Source organism: Nannobrachium achirus (assembly GCF_963921795.1).
Source record: "Nannobrachium achirus genome assembly, chromosome: 3".
Classification (NCBI taxonomy): Eukaryota; Metazoa; Chordata; class Actinopteri; order Myctophiformes; family Myctophidae; genus Nannobrachium; species Nannobrachium achirus.
Window position 1 is genome coordinate 67,913,123 of NC_137812.1, and position 25,500 is coordinate 67,938,622.

The following is a 25,500-nucleotide window of genomic DNA, read 5'->3' on the forward strand; positions in this document are numbered from 1 at the left end:
ATCTGTAGACTGGGGATGTACCCGATATCTCCAGCGTCCCTGGCAAATGCTGCAGACTCCTCGTACAGCATCTTTTTCGCAATCTCTTGCTGTTCTTCATCTAGGTGACTTATGTCAACTGGCGGCTCCCATTGGGGCAGTGATGGGCTTGCCTCAGCTGGGGAGGAGGCAGTGACACTGTGGACATTTGTGTTCCTTCCAGGTGAGTCGGTTTCAATTATTTTCTTAATTGGTTGGACACTCCCCATGACTGATTTACGGGGCAAGGTAATGTCATGTTTCAGGTGGTTTCCCACGGGCACAGCTACATATGGGCTCTTCTCATTCTGAATCTCCAGCAAACCCTCGCCGACATCCAGCTGCTGTAACTGGACGTTACTCTCATCAGGTTCAAATAACACCAGGGCATCAGACGGGTCAAGATTAGGTGGGAGTCTGCACTTTACCCATATTACACTGCCAGCGGGGATGACCTTGTCCAGTTGACCTGTTCTCAGACGTCCTTGAAGCATATTGGATTTCTTTGCTTGGACAAAGTGCACAATAGTCTCAGCTGTGTAATTTGGGATCGACATGGCACCACAGAGCAAACGGGTTAACATAGGGAGAAGTCTCTCTGGCTTGCCCTTTATCAGTTCTTCCACCACATTGAACCCGATCAATGGCGTTTCTAAGGGCAAGTGGCTTACAAGGAAAGGCACTCTAATAGCCAAGTCAGGGTCTTCATTTTCGGGCAGACTCACAGTTATTGCGACCCATCCATCAAAAGGAATAAGGTCTCCATTCACAGCATATACTTTGAGCTTTTCTTCATCCTCCATTAGCTCATTCAGTGGTCGAATGTCAAGGTCAGGTAAGTATAGCTCTTTCCAGGAATGGTTAACAATGCTCACTTGAGCCCCCGTGTCTACTAGGGCACTGACTGGTACGCCACTCAGAAGACACTTGGTTATGGCTTTCTTGCCTATTAGCTTGGCAATCGGTTCATTAGGGGGTGAGGGGTTTAGTGAGGGCTGAGGAGTCGCCTTTCTGTGAGGGCGTACTCTGTTCACAGTAACTGCCTCCGCAGTCGTTCTTTGGGGATTACTTTCACCACCGCTGTGGTTGTCGTGGTGTTGCACATCTTCAGAGGGGGACTTCGAGGTCGCTCCGGTTGCTGGCTGTCCCCCTACAGCAACCGGCTCTCGTTTCCCTGGCGCTTGGGTTTCTTCAAGCAGCCTATTGCTCTGTGGCCCTCTTCGCCGCAGTAAAAGCAGTGTTTACAGTCCTGTAAACCATTCTCGAGACACTTTGGGCAACCATACTGTCCCTCTTTCCTGACCATTCGAGGTTTAGGGGATGAACCACAAGCACGGTCTTGCTGCACAGTCGCGGCCAATGACTCAACCAACTTAGTCAGCGCATCTATTCTCTCTGTGAGCTGCTGTACATTGTCTGTTTTACTTTTGCGCTCTGCAGTCTCTTTCTTTGGGTTGGACTCTTTTTCAGGTTCTGCCTCAACTTGGGCACTGTGTGCAGCTGTTTGCTTCTGACGGGGTGTTGAGCCCAATCTGCGTTGTCGCTCACTCTCATCACTTGTTATTTTCATGACATGTTTCAGGATTGTCTCATCTGTTACTGAGTTGTCAGAGAGTAAGGGCTTTAGCTCTCTGCGGATATCGTTGTGCTTGTGCCCCATTCCTTGGTACACTGTGTGCAGGAAGACACCTTGGACTGTCTCTGGGTTGCACTTGATCTCAGTTTCAGCTTGTCTCGATGTGAACAGGATTCTCTGTTTCAGGCCGATTACACGATACAGGAATTGTTGCGGAGTCTCATGTTCATTTTGCTTCGCACACATCAGCTCTTGGAAAAGTTCTGTGCTGCCCTTTTCTCCCAAATGAGACTGAAGGAACCCCTTGAGCTCTGCTACAGTCATGTCGTCCTTATTCATGAGCATGTCCTTGAAATCTCCAGGCTTAATGATCCGTAGCACGCCTCTCACTATTTCAAGGTCACTGAAGTTCTCCTTTAATCCTTCCTCCATCTGCCGGCACACGCTGGTGTAGCTGATGTCAGAAGAATGATCCCCGATTTGGCCCCCCTGCACTTTAAATTCACGGCGGTGAAGGTATGACAAGTCTTTGAGGGACACCATCTTGTCATGTGTGTGCAATGGAGCTGTATCTGATTGCTGAACATGGTGTGGTGTGTTATGGTTCTGTGGAGGAAACTGTACAGGTGTGGGTTGTGAGGTAGGATGTGATGTAGGCGTGCGTATGGATGGGGTGTTGTGTTGTGGGGTGTGCTGTACAGGTGTGGGTTGTGAGGTAGGCAGGTTCACGAATGGTGTGTTGTGCTGTGGAATATGCTGTACAGGTGTGGGTGGTGAGGTAAGATGTAAAGTGGGAATGTTCATGAATTGACATAGCTTCATACTCAAATCATTATAACATTCAAGCATTTTCTGAACATCATCTGGCATTTTCTGAACATCATCTGGCATAACATTGGCTGTACTAGCTGTAGTAGCAGTACCTGAGGCACTGAGTGACTGAGAATTCACTAAATCACCAGAGGTTACACTAACTGAACTAGTGACAGGTACATTGGCTGGGTCTGAAAGGGTTAACCCACTAGAGTGAGAGGCTAAATCAATGAGCTGTGTCCCTTCATTTGCACTGGATTCAACCGATAAAGTAACATTACTGTGAGGTTCCCTGACCTTCTCAATAGCATCACTCAAAACAAGTAATTCAACCATACCCGCATCCTCAGACTCTAGCAGCTGCTTACTGTGCATGAACTCTTGGATGTGGTCGAAACACCCATTCACGTCTTCACTGTCGAGCTTTGACGGGTCCTCGCCTGAAACCGGGCCGACATCCTTGGCAATCTGGAAAAGTTCTTTGGGTGACAACGAAAGCAGGCCTTTCCTGATCTCCCAGACCAGGCTCTTCCTCCCTCTGTCTGCCATGTCAAGTCCTTTCCCCTCCACTCGTCGCTCGGCTCAAGCCTCTCACACAGTCTCTGCTCTCAGTGGATCAGTTCTCTTTGGGCTCCGGATACCACGTGTCGCATCAGCAGCTCCCTCTCTGGGCCACACCTACGGCACGTCGCATCAACAGGTCTCTCTGGTTCACATGTTCACCACGTTGCCGTGGCCGGTGTCTCGGGGTCGCAGGCTCAGCATGTTGCATCTGCAGGTCTCTGGGTCACCGGTGTAGATTTTTAGGATCAGCTCCAGGCCAGTGGGAGGAGCCAATCCCGGACGAGCCCCCAAGAATCTGTTACACGCCCAAGTGTGGCTAATGTAAACAGATTATATTTTTAAAACTGCTCTGCAGTATTCACCTGATAAAACAGGACAAAAGGGGAGACAGAGTCAGCTTTGTGTTGTTACGTTTCTCTTCCTTGTTCATCTCAGTTTATTTACAATCATCATTAAATCACTTTACTTTTCTTTGTTTTAAAGAGTTTTCAGTCAGTACTGTAAGGCAATCATCTTACATGTTCACAAAATCACAATAATCCCATATTTTCTCATTTTCTTCCTTCTTACACATTTCCTTCAAAATCACAATAAACATGTCTTTCATATTCATATTCCCATATGTTTTTATCAGTATCCATTAACTGTATGTATTCTTTGGCATTTTAACCAGTAATAATGTTTTAGAATGAATTCTTTTTAAACTGTCATATTATACCATGAACTTATATTTATTCATCACCATGAAATGGCATTAATCTTGAAATCACTAAGTCACTAGGACCCAAAAGCTCAATACTGCATTGGCATAACAATGGATATAGGGCAAAGATACATTACAAGGCATTATAATGGAGAACTACTGTAAATTACTAAAAACGAAAATAAACATCCCCAATGCAAAGGGTACTAATCATATGAAACACCAGAACAGGAGCTATTAAACACTACAGGGAGCAACATAATACTGTACATGAAACAAACCAAAAACAGCCACGTTGTGACTAGCAGCATGTAATGGCTGCCATGAATCTGCTGTTTACACTCAGATTCTACATACTAATTAAACCCATACAAAACGACATTTCTGGTCTAGAACCAAGAGGAGCTTTGCTTTATGTTACAAAGAGCTGATAAAGAACAGGTTTTGTGTTCTAATAAAGCATTTACCTGATAAAACAGGACAAAAGGGGAGACAGAGTCAGCTTTGTGTTGTTACGTTTCTCTTCCTTGTTCATCTGAGGAGGAACGTCACGTGACCACCTACTACTACCTGTCTCACCAGGCGATTTTGCCACCTGGTGGCAAAAGGTGGAATAGGTCTGTTCCTAAAATATATATTCTCTGCTCATTCTAAAGCACAACAAAGTCCCATAAAAATACAATAAAATCACACATAATAAAACAAAATGTGACTACACTTTTGTGTATGTCACATATACGTTGATATATTGTGAATAAACACAGCAAAAGTCTCACTTCACTGATGCACACTGCTCTGGGAAATATGTTTATAATGAATACATAAATATGTTGTTTGAAAATACAGTTTGACAGTTTGGAGATACTGTACAAAGCACTACAAGGATTCAATACAGTTAGAATCAATTAGCAACTTTAAACTGAAGGATGTAACAACAGATATGTGTACCTTGGATTTAAGACTGCACAGGAAGATCCCCCCGACGAGCACTAAGACTTGAGGCATTACATTTTGTATAACTCAGTTCTATTGTGAAAATAGCAGAACTACATGCTACATGCTGCGGCTATTTTCACAATTTCTGGCTCTAGTATTTCACAATTCGACCAAGTTGTCATTTTAGAGGTATTACAAAGACACTTTAGAAATGTGCAGAAACCATCTATACACTTAAACTTTATGTTGTTTTTTTTTCTGTTGAGTGAGAAAACAATGTTGCACATTACAGTAAGATAATCACCTGGGGACCCCCCAAAATCATTTGAGAACCACTGCTCTACGGGTTGGAAAGCGGAGCCCGAATGAGTACATGTTTTCGGCCCGCTCCTCCTTATTGCGGCCCACAGTTCATCCTCACAGCTCTCTTGTCTGTCTTTCTGTGGTTCCCTGGCTACGGTGATGGTCCTGTCAGCGGACGTTACTGAGCTGAGAAGAGAACTGTGATCCATTGAGCGGCTCATTGAGGAGCTTATTTCATTCCAGGGGCAGACGGAGCTGTGTTCCCCGCTTAACATGTCTCCAGCATGCCTGCTGCTAGCCAACGGCCCTCAGCCTCAGATTCAGCGGGATAACCATTGACGTCTCTGGCCTGAATTCACCTTTTGTCCCTCCCTCCTGGGCATTTGCAGCTAAGGCTCTCTCTTCCCCCTCTCCAGGGGCGTCACAATGGGGGGAAAGATGGGACTGAGTTACCAGGGCCCAAGGTGGAGGAGCCTTAATTATTTATGTTATACTTTAGTTATTGAAAAATAGCAAATCTACAAGCTCACAACGCGGCACCGAGTGCCGCGCTGTGGGCTTAATAGATCTGCTATTTTTGAAAAGTCGTGAAAATGTGAGCAAATCTTTGAATATATATATTTTTCAAGCAAACATTTGTAACTCAACTTTTGCCTCTGGGGGGTCCCTGGAAATAAACATTTTGAGATGGGAAACATAGGTTTTTTCAAAAAACCTTAGGAAGGATTTGAAATATTCAAATGTTTTTCAAAAATAGCAGATCTAAGCTTGTAGATCTGCTATTTTTCAATAGTTGAAGCAAAAAGTAATGCGTAATAATGCGTTCTCAGTCTAAATGGGTTAACCCCCCCTCCCCCTATGAAGAACATTTATGGGGGGCCCGCAGTGCATCTTTGTATCCAGGGCCCAGAATTTGGTGCGACACCCCTGCTCTTCCCCCTCTCTACAACCCATTCGGTATCGGCGGTGATGCCATCGCATCCCACTCGCTGACTTCATCTCTCGAGCTGGCTGAGTTTCCCCCACAGCCTGTCCCCGGGTCGGATCGCTGTCCCCAGCCTCATCAGGCTCCCCCAGGTGCGAACGTCCCCGTTTGTCACTCCTGCAGTCGGAGCCTGACAGCCTGTTCCACTTGGTGTCAGCTCCAGTGACTTCATCTCACACCACAGCCACCTGTTCTATCTCAATCCCCCCCCCCCCCCCCCCCCCCCCTCGCAAGCATCGGGCAGGCCAGGTAATCAATCACTCAGCTCACCTGCACTCAGCCAGGCCGTTAACGATTGGCTTTAATTTCAAATCAAAGCTTCCAATTTACAAAGGCGACCCTGAAACTAGCAGCAATCTGAGGTTTTAATTGTTGGAGACTCTTTGTAAGCTTCCTGGTGCAATTAGATTCTGTCTGTCAAGAGGCAAGAATGCTCATTTTATAGCACCAAAGCACGATGGTGATGCTGACAGAACCCTAGCTAAAAACCCCAGGACAAAAATCCACTCGTCCTAGACAATTTGCCCTCCTGGCCCCCCAACTGTGGAATAAAATTCCTGTTGCACTTAGAACTACAGACTCACTACCTAGCTTCTGCCATGGACTGAAGTCACACCTCTTCAGACTCCACCTAAACCTATAGCACTACTCATTGACCATAGATGAAGCTAGTTAACATTTTTAGGTTTTAGAAACGTTTTGGTAGCACTTTACAATAATGACCAGTTATAAATCATTTATAAACATTTATAAGCAGTTTATAGATGAGTAATAAACATGAACAAACTGTTTATTGACATTTGTAAATGTTTAACTAAACATTTATAACTGTTTTAAACATCATTTACATGTTATTAGTAAGGTATTAGTAACTAGTAAACAAATCATGATTAAACCATTTATATACATTTGTAAATGCTTACTAAATCATTTATAACCAATGCTAAAATTCACATAATGTGTAGGTAGGAATGCATTTACAAATGTCTGTTAAGGTGACCTCCATGTGTTGTTCATGTTTAATATACGCTTTGTAGATGTTATCAAGAGCCCTAATGTAAAGTGAAGACTATTCATTGCGACTGTGAGGTCGCAAGTTACTATACAAACCTCCACTGGATGTCCGCCCGTCCGTCACATCACATCACGTCACGTCACGTCACGTCACGTCACGTCACGTCACGTCACGTCACGTCACACTTTTGGCCCTATACTCTTATCTCTGGCACCGTTGCCCCTATCCATGCCAAACTTTGCACACACTCCTTGGCTGCCAAACCACAACCTCCGCCCCTGATTTCTCACATGCCCCACCATGAGGTTGCTTATCTCCCAATTAGGGAGTCTTACTGGTTATTTACATCTGTCTGTTAATGTGGCCACCTTGTTTGTTCATGGTTATGCTTTGTAAAACATTCCTTAAATATCTATAAATCATTAGTAGATGTTATCAAGAGCCCTAATGTAAAGTGAAGACTATTCATTATTTACAACTGTCTGTTAACACCTTGACGTCCGAAATAGAATGGTGGTTGGTAGATTAGCCGTGACATTTCTATTATTGTATTGTGATCTGAGACATAATATTATGTTTATAAACATGACCCCGCAGCCCCTCCATCTTGAACAGCGCCGCTGTTTTTTTTTTTTTTTTTTTTCCCAGGCCAGTAACTCACCATGATTTTCTCGATTTCCGTTGGGATAGAATGGGGGTTTTGGCCGATCGTCGATGTCCCCGTGCGTTTCGCGTGCGCGATCCTTTCACGTAAATGTCCCCGCAAATAGTCCATGTGTGACTGAAGAACAGAACTGAAAAGTTTCGCTAGCATAGCCCCAAGCATGGCTGCTGTAGGAGCTCGAGTGTGCAGACAGCAAACGGATGGCTGGGAGTAGCCTTGGAGAAGGAGAGGCGCTGACGTCACCTCTGCTTCATGCACGGTCTGCATGAGCTATCAGTGCACGAGTGGTGACTAGGGAAGGTTAGACGATCGCCGATTTTCGGATCAAAAGCTTTTATTCCGGTTTTAAAGACAAAGTCCGGGAATGTACGACGTGGCTGAGAGTCCCTGGGGGGATGTGCGATATAGTACGGTTTTAACATTAAGGGGCTCCCCGTGGCTTAGAAGGTGTTAATGTGGCCTCCATGTTTGTTCATGTTTAGCAGTTTGGCAAGTTTGGCATGGATAGGGGAAACGGTGCCGTAGATAAGAGTAGGGCCAAAAGTGTGACGTGACGTGACGTGATGTGATGTGACGTGACGTGACGGAGAGACTGACGGAGGGACTGACAGACAGCCGGGGGAGGTTTTCATATAACTTGCAACCTCACGGTCGCAATGAATAGTCTTCACTTTACATTAGGGCTCTTGATAACATCTATAAAGCGTATATTAAACATGAACAACACATGGAGGTCACCTTAACAGACATTTGTAAATGCATTCCTACCTACACATTATGTGAATTTTAGCATTGGTTATAAATGATTTAGTAAGCATTTACAAATGTATATAAATGGTTTATTCATGATTAGTTTACTACTTACTAATACCTTACTAATAGCATGTAAATGATGTTTAAAACAGTTATAAATGTTTAGTTCAACATTTACAAATGTCAATAAACAAGTTGTTCATGTTTATTACTCATCTATAAACTGCTTATAAATGTTTATAAATGATTTATGACAGGTCATTATTGTAAAGTGCTACCAACGTTTTTTTACTGATTAGGTGCATGGTCTACCTATGTTATTGTTTTTTCTAGATTGATATTCCTATGCATTTGTTATATTGTTGTTGATGTACTGACACATTATCTTGCTTATTATAGTGATACATATTACCTGATTATTGTAAGTCGCGTTGGATTAAAAGCATCTGCTAAATGCCTAAACTGTAAACTGTAAACCGATGATAATGCATGCCAAAAAATAGTCAATTTGAAAGCTCACAAATCTATGCATACTGAGCTTGTAGATCAGCCGTTTATTTTTTATTTTTTTTAGTTACACATAACAGTATAAATCATCATCAGTAAGCCATCGTCAGGCTTACTTAAATATCCCTCTGTCTGGCCACACTTTGATAGTGTACGCTGGCACTAATGGGGTTAAACGCGATGTGATGCAGCAAGGGGCTAGAACCAGCTGTGCCTTGAAAGTAATCAATAAAATCGTATTTTGAATCTACACACACAGGCCACACAGAAACAATCTCATCGCATTTAAAGAAAACAAAAATCTCTGCTGTTCAATCAGCCCTTTTCTGTTTACTCTGTAATATCCTGTGTCAATAAGTGTTTTATCTGACAGGATTTTACCTCGATAAACCATATTGACCTTTTTCTTATGGTCACATCTGTATTAATCCTGATGACTGTGTTCTTCTCGTTGAGTCATCCCCCCGAGAATATCGTCACTGTCGGGGAGAAACCTCGTATCTCCAAGTTTCAAATTTGTACGTTTTTCCTTAAAGTAAAGCCCGGCTTCATCACACAAGACTGTCGCACAAAACTAGTGGAAATAGCAGATCTACAAGCACACAACGCTTCGCTCCGCGAGGCATTGTCTGCTTGTAGATCGGCTATTTTCATTAATCATTTTTAAATTGAAAAATACAAAACAAACGGTTTTGGACGTACAAGGTTTCCACCCGACAACAATGACGTGTACTTTTCCACCAGCCAAGAATGACAGGCTGAGGGGGTGGCCTTGCGGCAGTGGTGGAAAGTAACTAAGTACATTTACTTAAGTACTGTACTTAATTACAAATTTGAGGTATTTGTACTTTACCAGAGTATTTCCCATTTTCAATACTTTTACTTCTACTCAACTACATCTCAGAGGCAAATATTGTACTTTACTGCACTACAATTATTTGAAGATTTTAGTTACAAGTTACTTTGTAGATTTTTCAAAACATACATTAACCACCTAAAGGAGTAGTTCACCCCAAAATGACTTTTTTTTCTATTGATTACTCACGCCATGGAGACTTGAGCTCAATAATATATATATTCAAGACAAAAATGTGATTATAGTAAATTTAGCCCCATTGATTCCGGATGAGGACCCAAATGCATTCGGGTCCCCATCCGGAATCAATGGGGGTAAATTTATTGTAATGAAATTATTGTCTTAGCAAAACGACAAAACACAAAAAATATGATTGAACTCAAGTCTCCATGGCATGAGTAATCAATAGAAAAAAAGACATTTTGGGGGTGAACTACTCCTTTAAAACCTATATAAATAGCAGATCTACACTTGTAGATCTGCTATTTTCGAAAGATTTTGAATTCTGGACCTTTACTTCAGAGTATATCTACATTGCAGTGAGCCTATTGATACTGTGTTTAATTCCGACTCACAACAACACTACATGTTTAGGACAGTGGTGCTGTTGCAGAATCTGTGGACATTGGTGGACAGGTCAGAACACATTCTATTTTCTAATGAACATACGTTCTCCGTAACGCACTACATTTACCTACTGTATTTAAGTACATCGACTCCAATGCATGACTAGGAGGGGGAAAAGTTATTAGACACTTAAGCAAATGTAATACAAAATAAATAAATAAATAAAAAGGTTGGTCTGTAAAATATTGAGTAGGCCTAATTGAGCAATTGAGTAATATTGGACCAGGAGTAGGCCAATCTATATTTGACTCAACGGTGGTTGACTATACTTTGCACAGCAATGATTAATATACGATACTATATAAAAAGAAGAACCTGCACACAGAGCCAACAGTAAAAATACATCTTTATTAGTTTGCTTTGCAGATTTTCTTCAGGTCATGACCTGAATAAAATCCACAAAGGATCGAATAAACATCTTTCTGATATAGTTATTTCTTGTATATATATTTACCAGTGATACGCAGAAATTCTTTTTTATTTGTTCTGCAGTCTTGCTCGACTGTTTCTCCACCTTTGGGAATCGTCATTTCAAGAATAAATACACCATACTTTAACACTAATCTTCCTTGACTGGAGTTCCCCGTGGGGTCTGTACTTGCATGGTCCCCTCCTTTTTTCCTTCCAAATAATTTCGCCAAATGTTCTCCTATTTTACCCAAATGTTCACCTACAGTATTATGACATGCCCAGAACATGGACACTAGGGCTCATGTGGTTCAAAGCTTCTTCTGGTTTTATTCAGGAAGCTTTACAACTTTTATCATTTTGTTCCAATTTTACAGATATTCTTGGTGATTGCTCATTACCCTTCTTCCAATTAATTAAATCTTCCTATTAATTCCTTCTTCCTCTTCCTATAACTCGGTCCCCAGCCATGACAAAGGGCAACCCTGCTGCCCCTAAATTCCCTCTTTGTTCCTTTCTTCTGTCAGTTTTGTACTGCCTCAAACACATTTATAACCAGAGCAGTCTGTCAGGGTTTTTAACAGCTCCAGCAAAGATATTTGAGATTCTGTTAGAGATGTGAAGAACTTCTTAATAACTTTTATAAGTGGAGATTTAACTGTAAATTCAGAGCAGAAGGCTTTGTTCAAGGTCACCATTGGCTTACTGCTGGCAGCTGACACAGGCCTGTTACTCCATTTGAATTCTCCTTGACCTCAGCTCAGCCTTTGACACAATGGACCATAATGTTGTCTGAAGAACTACATTGGCATCAGTGATGTGGCACTGGAGTGGCTGCATCTATCTATCGAACAGGTCCATACAGTATGTAATGCTTAGAGGTTCCTCCTTCTCTTGTGCACATCTCTTTTGTGTGGGGTCCACCAGGAGTACTCCCTCCCACGATAAATAATCGATACACTGCCGGCAAATATCGATATTTCACAAGACCATGGATTTTCCCAGTTTACATACTGTAGGGTGCAGTACCGCCAGCCACCTGCACTGTTTGTGGTGGGCTCTAGTGTTGGGCACTAGTGAGATAAATGAGGGTATATGCGGGGTATATGAAGGGTATGCACAGTGCAGAGAGAAGAAAGTTACGCTGGTTAGACTGTCAGCTGTTCTGTCTGACCGTCAGAGGGAATGGAATGCGTTCACATCACAGCAGAGAATGAGCGAGTGAGAGTGGGGGAGAGGAGGAGTGAGAGATCTTGTCTTCCAACGTAGGTGACGTTCATTTGAGCAACACAGCTATGTTTAGTGGAAACACACACACACACACACACACATACACATGCAGCCACCATTACACGAATGCACATTTACACACACCCACGTTAATATAATGACACACACACACACACACACACACACGCACACACACACACACACACACACACACACACACACACACACACACACACACACACACACACACAGTCGGTCAGTGTTCTACTGTTAGGAAGAGGCATGCATGAACATTTTTGTACATGTCATGTGTTCATCATATTGTATTTGTTTCTTGTCAATTACATTTTCACTACATACTTTTTAGTTATGGATTGATTTAGTAGCCTACCCATTGTTGTTGACAGACACATTGTGAGCAAGTTGCAGTCAGTGTTTGTTTACTGTTTGAGGAGGCAAGATTCATCTAACTACTTATTGGCCAATTTGTTTGTACAATAATCTTGTAAGATTATGGAATAAATGTAGAATTCCAGATTTTTGCCTTTTATGGTTATTTTTCATTTTGATACCGTGATATATAGTTGATGACATTTCTTGCAATATATCGAATATTGTGATATAATTGTTATCAAGGGCCTAATATCGTGATAGATCGTATCGGCACACCCTATACTACATACTACCTCTGGGGCAAATCATGTGTAAACATGACATTGTTTTACTTTGCTATGTAGGTGACAGCCAATTGTATGTCCCATTACAGTAAAACCTGTTACCAGCAATGTTTCTTATATTATGCCTAGCTGAAATAAAAAAAAATCAGATTTCAAAAGATGTTGTAGTCTTGCTTTGCCCAACAGAGCTAATCAAGATCAGGTCATTCTGTTCCTTTGCAGACTTAGAAAAGGTCTTTCATGTTTTTTGTTGTTGTTGTTTTACTTTACTTAAATTACTTTTGAAATTCATTGATATTCTGGTATCAGCAGGCAAATCATCTAAAGGCTGCAGTTGTTATAGAGCATCGCAGTGAGGTGTCGGAAGTCCATTTTCCATTCATTTTCACCATAGGGTTTTTCATTATCAGCCACAAAGTCGTAGCAATTCAATGTACACTTACCACTAGGCTGGTGGTTGTAAAATGGTTCTATATGCTCCTGTAGAACCCCCGAGTATGTATGCAATCACTCTAGTTTTAGTAAAAACACGTTTTAATCAAGATCGCACGGAGAAGAACTGCATTTCCCATACGGCTAAACATGTGTACATGGCGTGAAATCGACGTCTGTGATTGGTCTAGCTTCTTCTTCTTTCACATATCTTGCGGTTACCGCGGAAGTAGCTACTGCCCCCTGTCTTCCCGGCGGATTATTGCACTTCAGCAGAACTCCGTGAGCGATCATCTTTCTTTTACAAATATGATGCACTATGTTAAGGATGACGATAAGAGCGTCCACAGAGATGACAATCACTACATTTCAGGCCATATGCTGGCCTGGATAACTAAACTGAGCGTGATTTAAGGGCTATAATTCAGGAAACAAGAGTGTCATTCGCAATGCATTCTGGGAGTGTAGTTTCCGCAATTTTAAAAATAATGATGTACACAGTCTTGTACCCTGCCCTTTTTTCAGCTTTCTAATTAATCTTTGCATTCAAAAAAATGTGAATATTGACATGATTCCTCTCCAGCCGAGGTGGCTTTGTCCAAGGCTTAAAAATGTTTAAATAAATACTTTATGAAATGTCTATGGAAGAAATGAATGCGGAAAACGCTTCCGACACCAGAGTGAGGACGGGGTGGGGCTTCAACTGCGATGCTCTATAGAAAACGCTGTAACACCAGTGTTTGCTGGCTGCACTTTACTGGTTATGTGTCACTTTTAGAATAGATTTTACTGCTCGATCTGTAAATTGCTTACTCCCTATGAGTCTTCACTGCTAAGATTCTCTAGTAACATATTTTTTTTATTATTTCAGAGTAGCCAATTTATTGTACCCCTTTTTCTCCCCAATGTATTAGTTATGCCAAATAATTCCTCCCCACACACATTTCTGTGTGTTGTCAGTGCAGTTGCTTCCAGTGACAAATGTCACCCTCCCCGCCCGGCCTTCTCTTCCCTGAACACAGGGAAAACCACAGTGGATTAAACCCCTAGACCAGTGGTTCTCAAAGTGGATTCCAGGGACTCTGTGGGTTCCTTTAGTGGGGTCTAAATTGACCCATACAAGTCTGTAACTCTTATTATCTCCATATTTTAACTTTTTGTGTTTTTCGTAAATTAACGCCCTACTTATAATACAACGTCACACAAGAACAACAAAAGCAGCAGATCTATAAGGTCCAAACACGACGCAGAGCGACTCATTTCGAGCTTGTAGATCTGCCACTTTTGATACTTTTGATTGTGAATCCTGAAAATTAACAGTTTTGGACATAGTGAGGATTCTAACCAACAGGTCTCTTGGGTATTTAACCCATGTGTAAAAAGAAATTGAGGGTTGTTGTTCTGTTTTGTTGTTTTTTTACTGAAGAGGGGTTGGTTGTTGTGTATGTGTACAGTTTGAATGTGCATACATGCAAATAAACATTTGCTGGGTCACAGCATCCATGGCTTGTCAATTGATGGATATAGTGTGATGCATAGAGTGACGCATAGTGTGCTGTCCTTGGTCTGGATGGATGGCTGAATGACTGGATGAATGACACCGTTCCAAACATGGACTTCACAAATTAGGCTGTCTGTATTTAGAAATTTACCCCCAAAATCTAATTCAAAATACTATTTATTTGATATAATACATGATATCCTTGAGGGCGTGGCTCAGTACGAAATTAAGTTGCTTTTTGGATATCTCACAAAACACTGTATTTCAGAACAGGACTTTCCAGGATTTATTCATTTGATTATGGATTTTTAAACGAAAGAACCGTCCCACAAACTGCAGGACAGGGCTTTCTGGAGGTGTATCTATTTTCTGCTGCTGCCAAACAGGAACTGAAGGGCCAGGCACTCAAGCATTTTGGGGGTGAACTACTCCTTTAAAGACTTTTGAGACCCTTTTAATAAAAGAAAATGAAAAAAGAAAAGAAATGAAATGAAAAAGACAATCAAATTAAAACATTGGTCAAATTGTCAAATAATATAAGAGAAAATGCCGATCTACGAGCGCCTTGAACAGAGTCAAACTACATGTAATGCCTCAACTATAATATGATTATTTTGGAGGGTCCCCAGTTCAAATATTATTTTGAAGGGTCCCCAGTTAAAACATGGTCATTTTGGGGAGGTCGCAGCCTGCAGAGGGTGGGCTCCATGCAGCCCACTCATCTCAGTCTGCTGTTTCGTGATCCTCTGTTTACTTCTCATCTCTGTGAGCTCTGCTCCTGACAAACACGCTGCTGGCAGATATGACATGGGCAAGATAAGGGGGTAACTTCCCCCAAAATGGTCTTCTTAATCTTGATATTTTAGAGACTCTCACACAGCACACAGAGAGCTCCTCTATAGCACTCAGTGTGCCTCTGTTCTCATCTTCTGCTACCGGAGCCTCAGCAGGTGGCCTCTATATAAATGATTGGGAAATTGCCAATTGGTATCATGTGACCTCTATGCCTACCTGTGCCATACAAGCACAGTAACTGAACCACAGGTGGCACTAATCACACCATACAAATGCAGAATATGTCACCCAAACATACATTCACCAGTTTCGCCAATTCCAGCAAAACCAACAATAAAATTAAATAACTGCCAGCTGATCTGTTTCTGGGACAGCTGCACAGCCCCCAAAATAGATTTTACTGCTATTTATGCTGTATAAATCTGTAAATGTAAGTGTCACATTAATTTACTCACAACCAACCAACATTGATATTTTTTAAGGTATGTTTTGTCTTTTAATCTCTTTTTTTATATATATATTTTTCCTTTGGTGTCCTACTTTGTAACAGAGACAGTTTTCTTTTGTTCATTTACCTTTTATCAAAAAAAGCACCAAAGTCTTAAACTTTGTTTTAGGTTTGTTTCAGACCTTTAAGTTAACTCTGCCCCCATTGACCTTCATCTTAACTTTTCTCCTTCCATTTCTACTTTTTCTCTTCCGGCACCTTGGCTTTAGTCTGCCCATCCTCCACAGTTCCCTTGTCTTTTCCTTCGTGTTTAAAGTGCCTGGAGTGCTTCTTGTGCTTTTTCTTGACAGTGCTGCTTGCTGGTTGCTTGCTTTGCCCATCACAGTCCGTTGGTCCAGGATCCCTCTTTAAGCGTTCAGCACTGGGCCCTGGGTTGGTGGCCCCGTCTGTGCCCAGCACTGGGAAGAAGGGAACTGGGTTGGTGGCCTTGCACAGCGAAGCAGAGACCTGCGGGTACTTTAGGTCCCAGGTTGGTATCTGGTGCATCTTGCTAGCAATTTTCTGCCATGGGAGCTGGAGCTGGGTGTTCTGAGGAAGCCTCCTCTGCCTTCACTTCAGATGGTGGTGCTGGCTCTAAACCATGGGTGGAAGTGACCATGTCCACCTCCATGGGCTCAGACACCTCAGCAACCTCTGTGTCTTGGGAGGAGACAGTAATGGGTTCTTCATTTAGCAAAGGCCTTTCCTTCTCTACAGCATTGTATTTAGCTTCTAAGTCTCAATGTTTCTCCATCTCTTCCACTGGTCTCTTAATCTTTGTGCCTCCTCTCACCCCATGGGACAGCTACACTAGCTATTTCATTCTTTGTTGTACGATGGTGTACGATGTTGTACGATGGTGAATACTTGCCTTGCAAAGCATGATCAGATATCTCCAACTACAGATAGTCACGTTGAGTGACAACTTAAATCAATCAAAGGAGAATCCCGAAGGAGGGCTTTAGTTACGGTATCTGGTGTTATTCCATCCATTAACAAGTGGTAGAGGCTAAACAAAATTCTGGCGAGTCAACTCTGACCGGAGGTGGGAGGGATCTAACGTCAGTTCGCTTCGTTGCAGCAGCTCCACAGAGTCAAAACTTTTTGGAAACATTTCCGCCATTATGAAAGTCGGATGTTAACCCCCCAAAAAAGGAACTGTCGAGCGATACAAATAAGCAATTTAGCGTAAAATCCCACCGCTCATGGTCGGAGCTGCCGAGGATGTACCGATCGTTCATGGTAAGACGGCTAGTCTGGGATTCCTGTGTGGAAGCAATTTAAAAAATAACAGCTTCACAGAACCAATTCTAAGACATGCCCCAAGGATTATAGGGAAGTCCTTCATATAGTATACTGTATATTAGTTTCCAAAGCAATGGTCGTAGGTTTGTGACCACTGGTTTTCTCTGGTGTCCAAGTCGGGCTTTAGATGTCACCACCATACATGAATGAATCTAGCAGCCTGGGAGAGGATGTCTGGCCGAGACTATAGTAATGGCTGACCTGCAAGCTAAAAATAGGGGGAAATTGTTCAGATATAGATAGACCAAAAGAGCAAGTGTAGTTCAAAAGCATTGCGAGAGAGAGAGAGAGAGAGAGAGAGATAGAGAGAGAGAAGGAGAGCGAGAGCGTGGGTGGGTGGGTAGATGGGGATGGGGATGGGGGTTCAGGCCGGGGAACACGAGAACTCTCATTAAATAATTACAGCCAGTGGTCACGAACTTGAGGAAATGACAGTATGACAAGGTCGCTGCGGCCTGTCAGCGGAGGGCACAGTCATAAAGCAGAGCAGATCCTCTGGCTTTTTTCAACCTATCAAAGCCAGGATCTCGTCGTCGTCGGGTGGAAACCTTGTATGTCCAAAACCTTCCCTTTTTTGTTATTTTAAAAACGATTTAAAATAGCGGATCTACCGTTGTTTCCTGCTGAGATTGGCACATTTCCTGGGGCAAGCTGCCCAGATCACTCATGTCACATGTTTTCTTCTTATTTTTTCACTCTCAAAAAGCGCCTGCAATGTAGTGCATTTGAAACTACATTGCATTGCACATCATGGGGTGAACACTGCTTGCCTCCTGTGAATTGTTTTATTTAAATTTGTGTTTATGTTCTGTTTATTATCGTTGCTGAGTGAGGTCAGCAGACAAAGTGACCTGAGTGTAATGAAAAAACCTGGGTGAAATGTGCCAATCTCAACAGGAAACAACGGCACAAGCACAAATCATTGTGTGCTTGTAGATCTGCTGTTTTCACTAGTTTTATGCGGGTCCGCATCAGTGTGCCGACAGGCCGGTATTCTGACACTAAAACTAACCCTAACTCTAACCCTAACCCTAAACTTAACCTCAGTAACCGTGACGAGTAACTAACCTGCCGACGCTAGTCGGAACAGCGGCCCGTCGGCATATTGAGCGGACCCCGTTTTATGCGACAGTCTTATAAGATGAAGCAGAGTTTTACTTTAAGAAAAAAACGTACACATTTGAAATTCGGAGATACGAGGTTTCTGCCCGACAGTGACGATATGGGGCTGATGAAACACAGAAGGTTGTGTGAGGGAAGAAAATGCTTCTTTAATATAAAGTGAATCAATGCGATATTTCATTGAAGCCGTTTTCTCTGTGATACTTTCCCTCTTTTCTTTTCCCCGGCAACCGTTGATGCAGCACATTAATATTGGCAGCCTAGCTGCGTTGAGCTTGGCAGGGAGAATTGGACTTCAACCGCACTTTAATGGGGATCAAATGGAACAAGCTCAAACAAAATACGCTCTTACATTCCGAGTTAATGAGCTTGGTCACACATTACAAATAACTCTTTTCTTCCTACTGTCTTTCTAGTATATGGCTCTGTATTGCGCGAGATTCAAATTGCCCGCGAGTATAGACAACATTCCTGGCCGATTGCAGGAGGGAGGCCCCGCCCCCAAGTCGAAAGGGAACTTCCGGGTTCTGTCAGGCATGCATATAAACAAGAGGCAGTCACTCACGATAACATAACAACCTGGACTCACACTACTACTTTGCTTTCGTTATCTTTGATTACCTTCTGCTACAATGCCAACACATTGTGCAGTGCGTGGCTGTTCTAAGACTTCTGACCATCTGAAAGCTTGGCTTAATCAAGAGTGTGTGATCCATCTACCTAAGACCAAACAAAATTGTCCATGTCCTCCTATGTATGCATTCCATCAAATACCAAAAGATGATGTTGCATCTCGGATGTGGCTGAAGAATTTGAATTTGAAGAAACCACCGAAAAGGGTCTTTGTTTGTAGTTTTCACTTTGTTGACAAAAAGCCAACTACTGCAAAAATATAAGTTACATTAACACACACACACACACACACACACACACACGCACACACACACACACACACACACACACACACACACATATATTATATTTGACTCCTGTCCTGCGGGAATCCCACGGGACCCACAGGAATTATTGTCATCCTCTACCAGACAGCATGGGTGCGTTTGCTCATTGGGAAGCTGCATTTGCGATGTAGCCAGCCAATTTATTTAGCGCATCTCTCGCGCAGCATCAGCAAAACAACGTAGCAAATTCATCTTACCAATGAGCCAATGCTACATACATACAGAAATACATCTCATTTTCGTATTGTACATACCTTAAACATGATTGCTGCTGCATGACTGCAAACACGCCCAGGTCCAGCGACACAAGTGCATCCAGCTGTCTCAATGAAGCCTTCGTCGGTTACCAAAACCCACGGACCGTGGGCGTCGTTATTGAGACACTGGCTCGGTTCAACACTGGCCTTAAAAAAAATAAAGCCGTCCAGTTGATGGCTTAACACAACACCAACTTTTTCGCCGTGGAGATACTGATATGCCATCGTACTTTTAACAGCGTCCTGCTGAACGTCATCGACAGCCGTTGATGTCATCAAGTAAAATACCATTTTGTCTAACGTTATGTCCGGCCATGTCGTCATGTCGTCCTTCCAAGTATGGACTGTAGATGGGTGTGGAATCGTCAAAACCCCGTCTCGTATCAGCTGAGTGGATGAATGTTGCCATTTCAGTGGCATCGTGGCAAGTAAAAAACAGAAAGTAGTAAAAACAAGCACGTCCAAGCGGTCCGATCAGCTGGTGGGAGAGTGAGCTGTGACGAAAGCAGGAAGTCTATTTACGACTGAGCCCAAAAAAGGGCTTCCGGTCGGAAGTAGGGGGCGTGGCCAGGCATGTTGTCTATAGCGTGCATAGCGTATTTTCAGTGGGTGATCGAGCAGGCAAGCGAGCGGGCCTGCCTGCCAGCGAGGCATTGAGACAATGCAAACCTGTTGCCTGCCAGCCTTAAATATGGGGTGCCATGATTTTTTCCCCCTCTAAAACATGATTACCAGGTATTATGATTATAATAGGAGGAAGATTTATTTCCAAAAAAGTGTGCAGAAAGAGTTAAAATTAGCTTTTTATGTGGTCACATCCACCAGTTCATTAGTATGCCTGGTTGTCATGGTGGGTGGTGACCCAGCTGAAGTTAGCCACACCCACGTGTGTTGGGTAAATGGTAATTAGGGGAGGGGTTGATTCTATGATGTAATTGTATCTGTGTTTTTGGACCGGCACTTTTGACCCACAAGGTGGCAGCCTCCAGGAAGAAACACAAATAGAAAAGGAATACATAATTGCTCATAACAACCACACCAGGGGGTCTAATGAAGTACTGTCACCCTCCTAGACACATGAAAACCAGAAAAAGTACAAAACTATGGCACCACCTCTTTAAGAGCCTGGTGATAACAGAATGACAGACAAACAATATCTAGATTTGTCTGGCCGTGGCCTAAAGACTGGCACAGTGGCAGGTTGACAGTACAGAGGAATAACTGGCTGACGGACGCGATTGGCGTTGATTGACCCCAATCCACATGAGATCCACCCATAATATAAAGCCTGCTTCACACACCTGAATCATACAACGTAGTGTCGCTCGCCATGCAAGAAAAGGTTGTTCGACCAGCTAAGATTCACGACCAGACGTGAGCTTGTAGATCTGTTATTTTAGGCGTACGATGGAGCATAGATTAGGCACAAGGCACCTGTGGGCTGGGGGCCACTGGTGGGCCGTGAGCATGTTGCAAGTGGGCCCCCGAATAACCAGTAAGAGATAGATAACCAGTCGGGAGATAAGCGACTGTCAGGTCCCATACGCAAACTTTAGAAGGCAATGGTAGCCAATCAGGACAGAATATGGGAAATGGGGCAGATCCATGTTGATGACATGACTGTAGAGATACTGTGTACCGCTTTGCGTGATTTTAGGAGCAGTGTCCAAAAATGTGTTTTGCAAGAATCGGCCTCATGGTGGCACTAGAAGAGGGCCATTTGAGAAATGAGGGGTGGTGGTTGTGGTTTGGCAGCCAAGGACTGTGTGTGCAATGTTTGCAACAGACAGACTGACTTGATTGATTGATTGAAGACTTTATTAGAAGTTTGCATAGGAAAAGGTACAGTTTCATGACGGTACAGTTCACTGGTACAAGGTCTACTAAAAGGAGATCCATGAAAAGACTAAGCTTATTTCCACTGGAAACCATTGAAGTATCTCATATAACATTGAATGACAGACAAATAGAACACAGTACTATGCAGTAGATATGTAAAGAAAAACAAAATAGAAGACAGTAAGTCAAAACAAACAGTATATACAAAGAAGGGGCAGGGGAGGGTAGGGTTGGGCTAGATTCTTTTTTACCAGTTGCGAACGGCTGCTGCCTGTAAGTGGTTTTTCAGGGCAATTTTAAAGGATGCTAGTGATCCACACTCCTTTGTGGCCTTCGGTAAGGCTTTCCACATTTTGGTGGTATAGCAGAAAAAAGAGTTTGACCCTTTGTTGGTTTTGACTCTGGGTTGAAAGTGATCTGTGGCGCTGCCTCTGGTGTTGTAATTATGGACATCCTTAATGTTTATAAAGTATTTTGACAGGTACTTGGGTATCATAGTGGTGTAGTGTATCTTGTACACCAGGCCCATTGCAAGTTGCTGTACTCTGTCAACTACTCTGAGCCACCCCACTCTTAACTGGTGAGTAGCGGTGAGGTGAGTCTGATAGGGAAGTCTAAGCAGGACCCTAATTAGTTTATTTTGGGCTGTTTGTAGTTTAGTTTTCAGGGCTTGTGGGGCGTCACAATACCATACGTGGACTCCGTAGTCAAAGAGGGGCTGGATTATTGCACCAGCTATGGTCTTCAGTGTGTTGGAATTGACCATCGGGGCGATCCTCTGTAGGAAACGAGTTCGTTGGTTGATTTTATTTACTGACTAACAGCGTTGGAGGTTTTTGGAGGTAACTGCGAACTGACGGTCGCAAATAAAACCTTGAAAAACGAGTTCTCATTATGATACCGATGAATAGGAACTGAGAGTACTACATTCTATGGATCCAAGCCGGAACGCAATCGATTGATTGATCATTAAAATAAACCTTCTCTGACAATGCATGCAGCCCACCCATCTGACTATAACAAGTTGTTAAGTGGTTAAGCGGATGAGCTTTCAATTTGTTCAAGTGGGCCTTGAATCAGAAAGGATTGAGAACTAGAGGTTCTACTCATAAGCTACGCCTCTACTCAATTTGACTCTCACTGTGGCCTTCTACAGTACTCAAATATCTCTGTATTGATTCTCTTACTTTACCATCTCTACGCTGCAGCACTTGTAAAGGACAGGTGAAAGAAGTAGGACGCACCAAGCCTGAGTGGTTCTTCATCGTGTGGCCATGTCACTCCATTAACTGATTTCCACGTGAAAATTTCAACGCAACACCTAAATTATGTCTTATCTATCTATAAATGCGAGAAGTCTCTGCGTGTCTGTCTGTCTGTCTGTGTGTCTGTCTGTAATCCGCGTATCTCGAGAACCGTTCGTCCCACCGGCTTCAGATTCGGCACGCACGTTCCCCGCCGCGGCACGGAGTGCAGTGCCGGGTCTCGACCCGACCCGACGCGCGGTTTTCCCGAACCGGCGCGAAACGTTCGGAATCTCCTTATTTGATTGTTGGTTTATTTGGTTGATTGTTGACATCAGGCTGTTCCGGAGGAAATCGGCGAAAGCTCTGACTCATTGTGACATCACTTCATAAAAGGCTCTGACATCACGTACGCCACATGAGTCAACAAAAAATCTCTGTGAGTGTGTATGTATGTATGTAATCCGCGTATCTCGAGAACCGTTCGTCCCACGGGCACGCGCGTTCTCCATATATGGGCATAAAATGAATGCCCCCATATATGGGCATAAAATGGATTGCAGACAGACAGATACAGATATCTCCATATATGGACATAAATGGACAGAGGCAAACAGATGGTCAAAGATCTCCATATATGGGCATAAAATGGACGCAGACAGACAGATACAGATATCTCCATATATGGGCATAAATGGACACAGGCAAACAGATGTTCAAAACGGGTCCTATGACAACAGGTATAATGAGGTTTGCATTAAAGGGGGAACCGGCACTGTGTCTGCAACACAGTTGGAGGCACAGACAGATACTCCATATATGGGCATAAAATGGACGCAGATAGACAGATATCTCCATATATGGGCATAAAATGGACCCAGAACTATAACTGCAGTGATCTCCATATATGGACATAAAATGGACAGCGACATACAGACAGACAGATACAGATAACTCCATATATGGGCATAAATGGACACAGGCAGACAGATGGTCAAAACGGGTCCTATGAAAACAGGTATAATGGGGTTTGCATTAAAGGGCGGGGCATTCATTCCCTATTTACATTGTTCCGAGTTGGACAGGTCGCCGACTAGACGCTGGGCCGCCCGAAAAAGTACAGTACCAGTAAGACTCCCTAATCGGGAGATAAGCGACCGTTGGTCGCTTATCTCCACAAATAGGCCAAAAGTTTGTTTTACCAATTATTACACTCTATGTGAACATTTACATCAACAAATCCCAAGTACTATGCAGAACGACCCATTTCAAGTTTTTAATGTACAACAATATTTAGAAAATAGGTCTACAAGCTGACAGTCCTCGTCCCTTATATTCCCATATAGCCGGGCAGATAACAGAAATAATCGTTCACTTGCGGATACAAGCACCAAAATTGGCACACATACTCCTTAGGGATTGCTCTTTTCATAAAACCATCTGGCCAAATCAAATTTCAAGATGGCGGCCATTTTTCAAGATGGCCGCCATTGAATATACAGTAATCTTGCATTCCGCAATAAAATACCATAGACCTGTCCTATTTGAATGATCTTGGTGTCAAATCATAAGTTTTTCACTATGTAGAATCCAAATCTGGACCCATGGACTTACTCACTGGCTTCCTTGTACCATATATCAGTCCCGGAATCCTAATATTCTGCTAAATTAGAGGTTTGTGTTATGTCTGACTCGGGTAAAATGGGTGGTAGTGTATATCTTAGTATTGTTAGAGGTTTATAGTGTGTGTGTGTGTGTGTGTGTGTGTGTGTGTGTGTGTGTGTGTGTGTGTGTGTGTGTGTGTGTGTGTGTGTGTGTGGGGGGGGGGGGGGGGGGGGGGGTAATGTAGTAATGTAGTAACTCAACAGAGCGGATTTCAATGCACAGCGGCTGACGCGGCTAAAATGCATGGTAGATATAATAGCACCGTGGGATCACTCTTTGTCTAGTCTCTATTCTTCAACCTTTTCGACTTGGGTAACCCTGCCAGGAGTACAGGAGTACAAGACTCCTGCCGACATAGCTCTGGGGGTCAAGGAGACACGCAAACTGCCTCACCACGATAAGGTGATGATCCCGTCGAGGCAGGAGGTAGTTTTTTTTTTTTTTATCTAGGGCCTAGGCAGTATAGTACAATAGTATAGTAGGCCTAGACTACAACGCTTCTAAACCTCGCACCTGCAGCTGCACAGTGCCGTGCAGGTCAGACCAAAGCGGTAGCATTTGCATCGACTGCAGCATTCCAACTTGCATCCACACTTGGTCAGCTGCTGGCAACTCTCTGCAATGGGTGGGAGCTCAGTCCAATCAATCTGCCACAGATCTCCTTTCTTGGTCCAGCCCCAGTTGTCAGGAGTCTGCATTTCTGGTTGACATACTGTTGACTGACTCCAGATGCAGGCCGCTTGATAGGAAGCGCGCTTCACATGTTGCTTCAGTGCTGCTTGCGTTGGAGGAATGGCTTCGTATGGCCTCTGCTTCCGAGCAAACAAGTCCAACCTCGCATCATTGACACCTTCAGCTGTGCTGGATCGGTCGTACATCATGACCACAAACTTCTCCAAGGTTTTCAGGTCTTCATCATTCACTACAGGTGGGTAATGGCTGAGTTTGCTGAAGACACCGGAAGCCTCATCACAAACATTCCAGGTTTGCCACGCAGACTTATGCTGAAACAACATCGCAGCCAGTGAAGGCATGGAAGAAGAGCATCCCTTTGCTCTTTTCTGCAAGAGTGCAACACAGGTCATGAACAGAATCCACTTTAAGTTCTGTCTTTGGCCAATGGCAACCCAGCCCTGAGGCTCATAGGGCAGGAGTCTATGTCCTGTTTCTGTGAGGCTGCTTGATGTACATTAAGTACCCCTAGTGGACATGATAATAGTTTGTCACAGGGACATACCCCAATCCAGCCTTTGATGCTG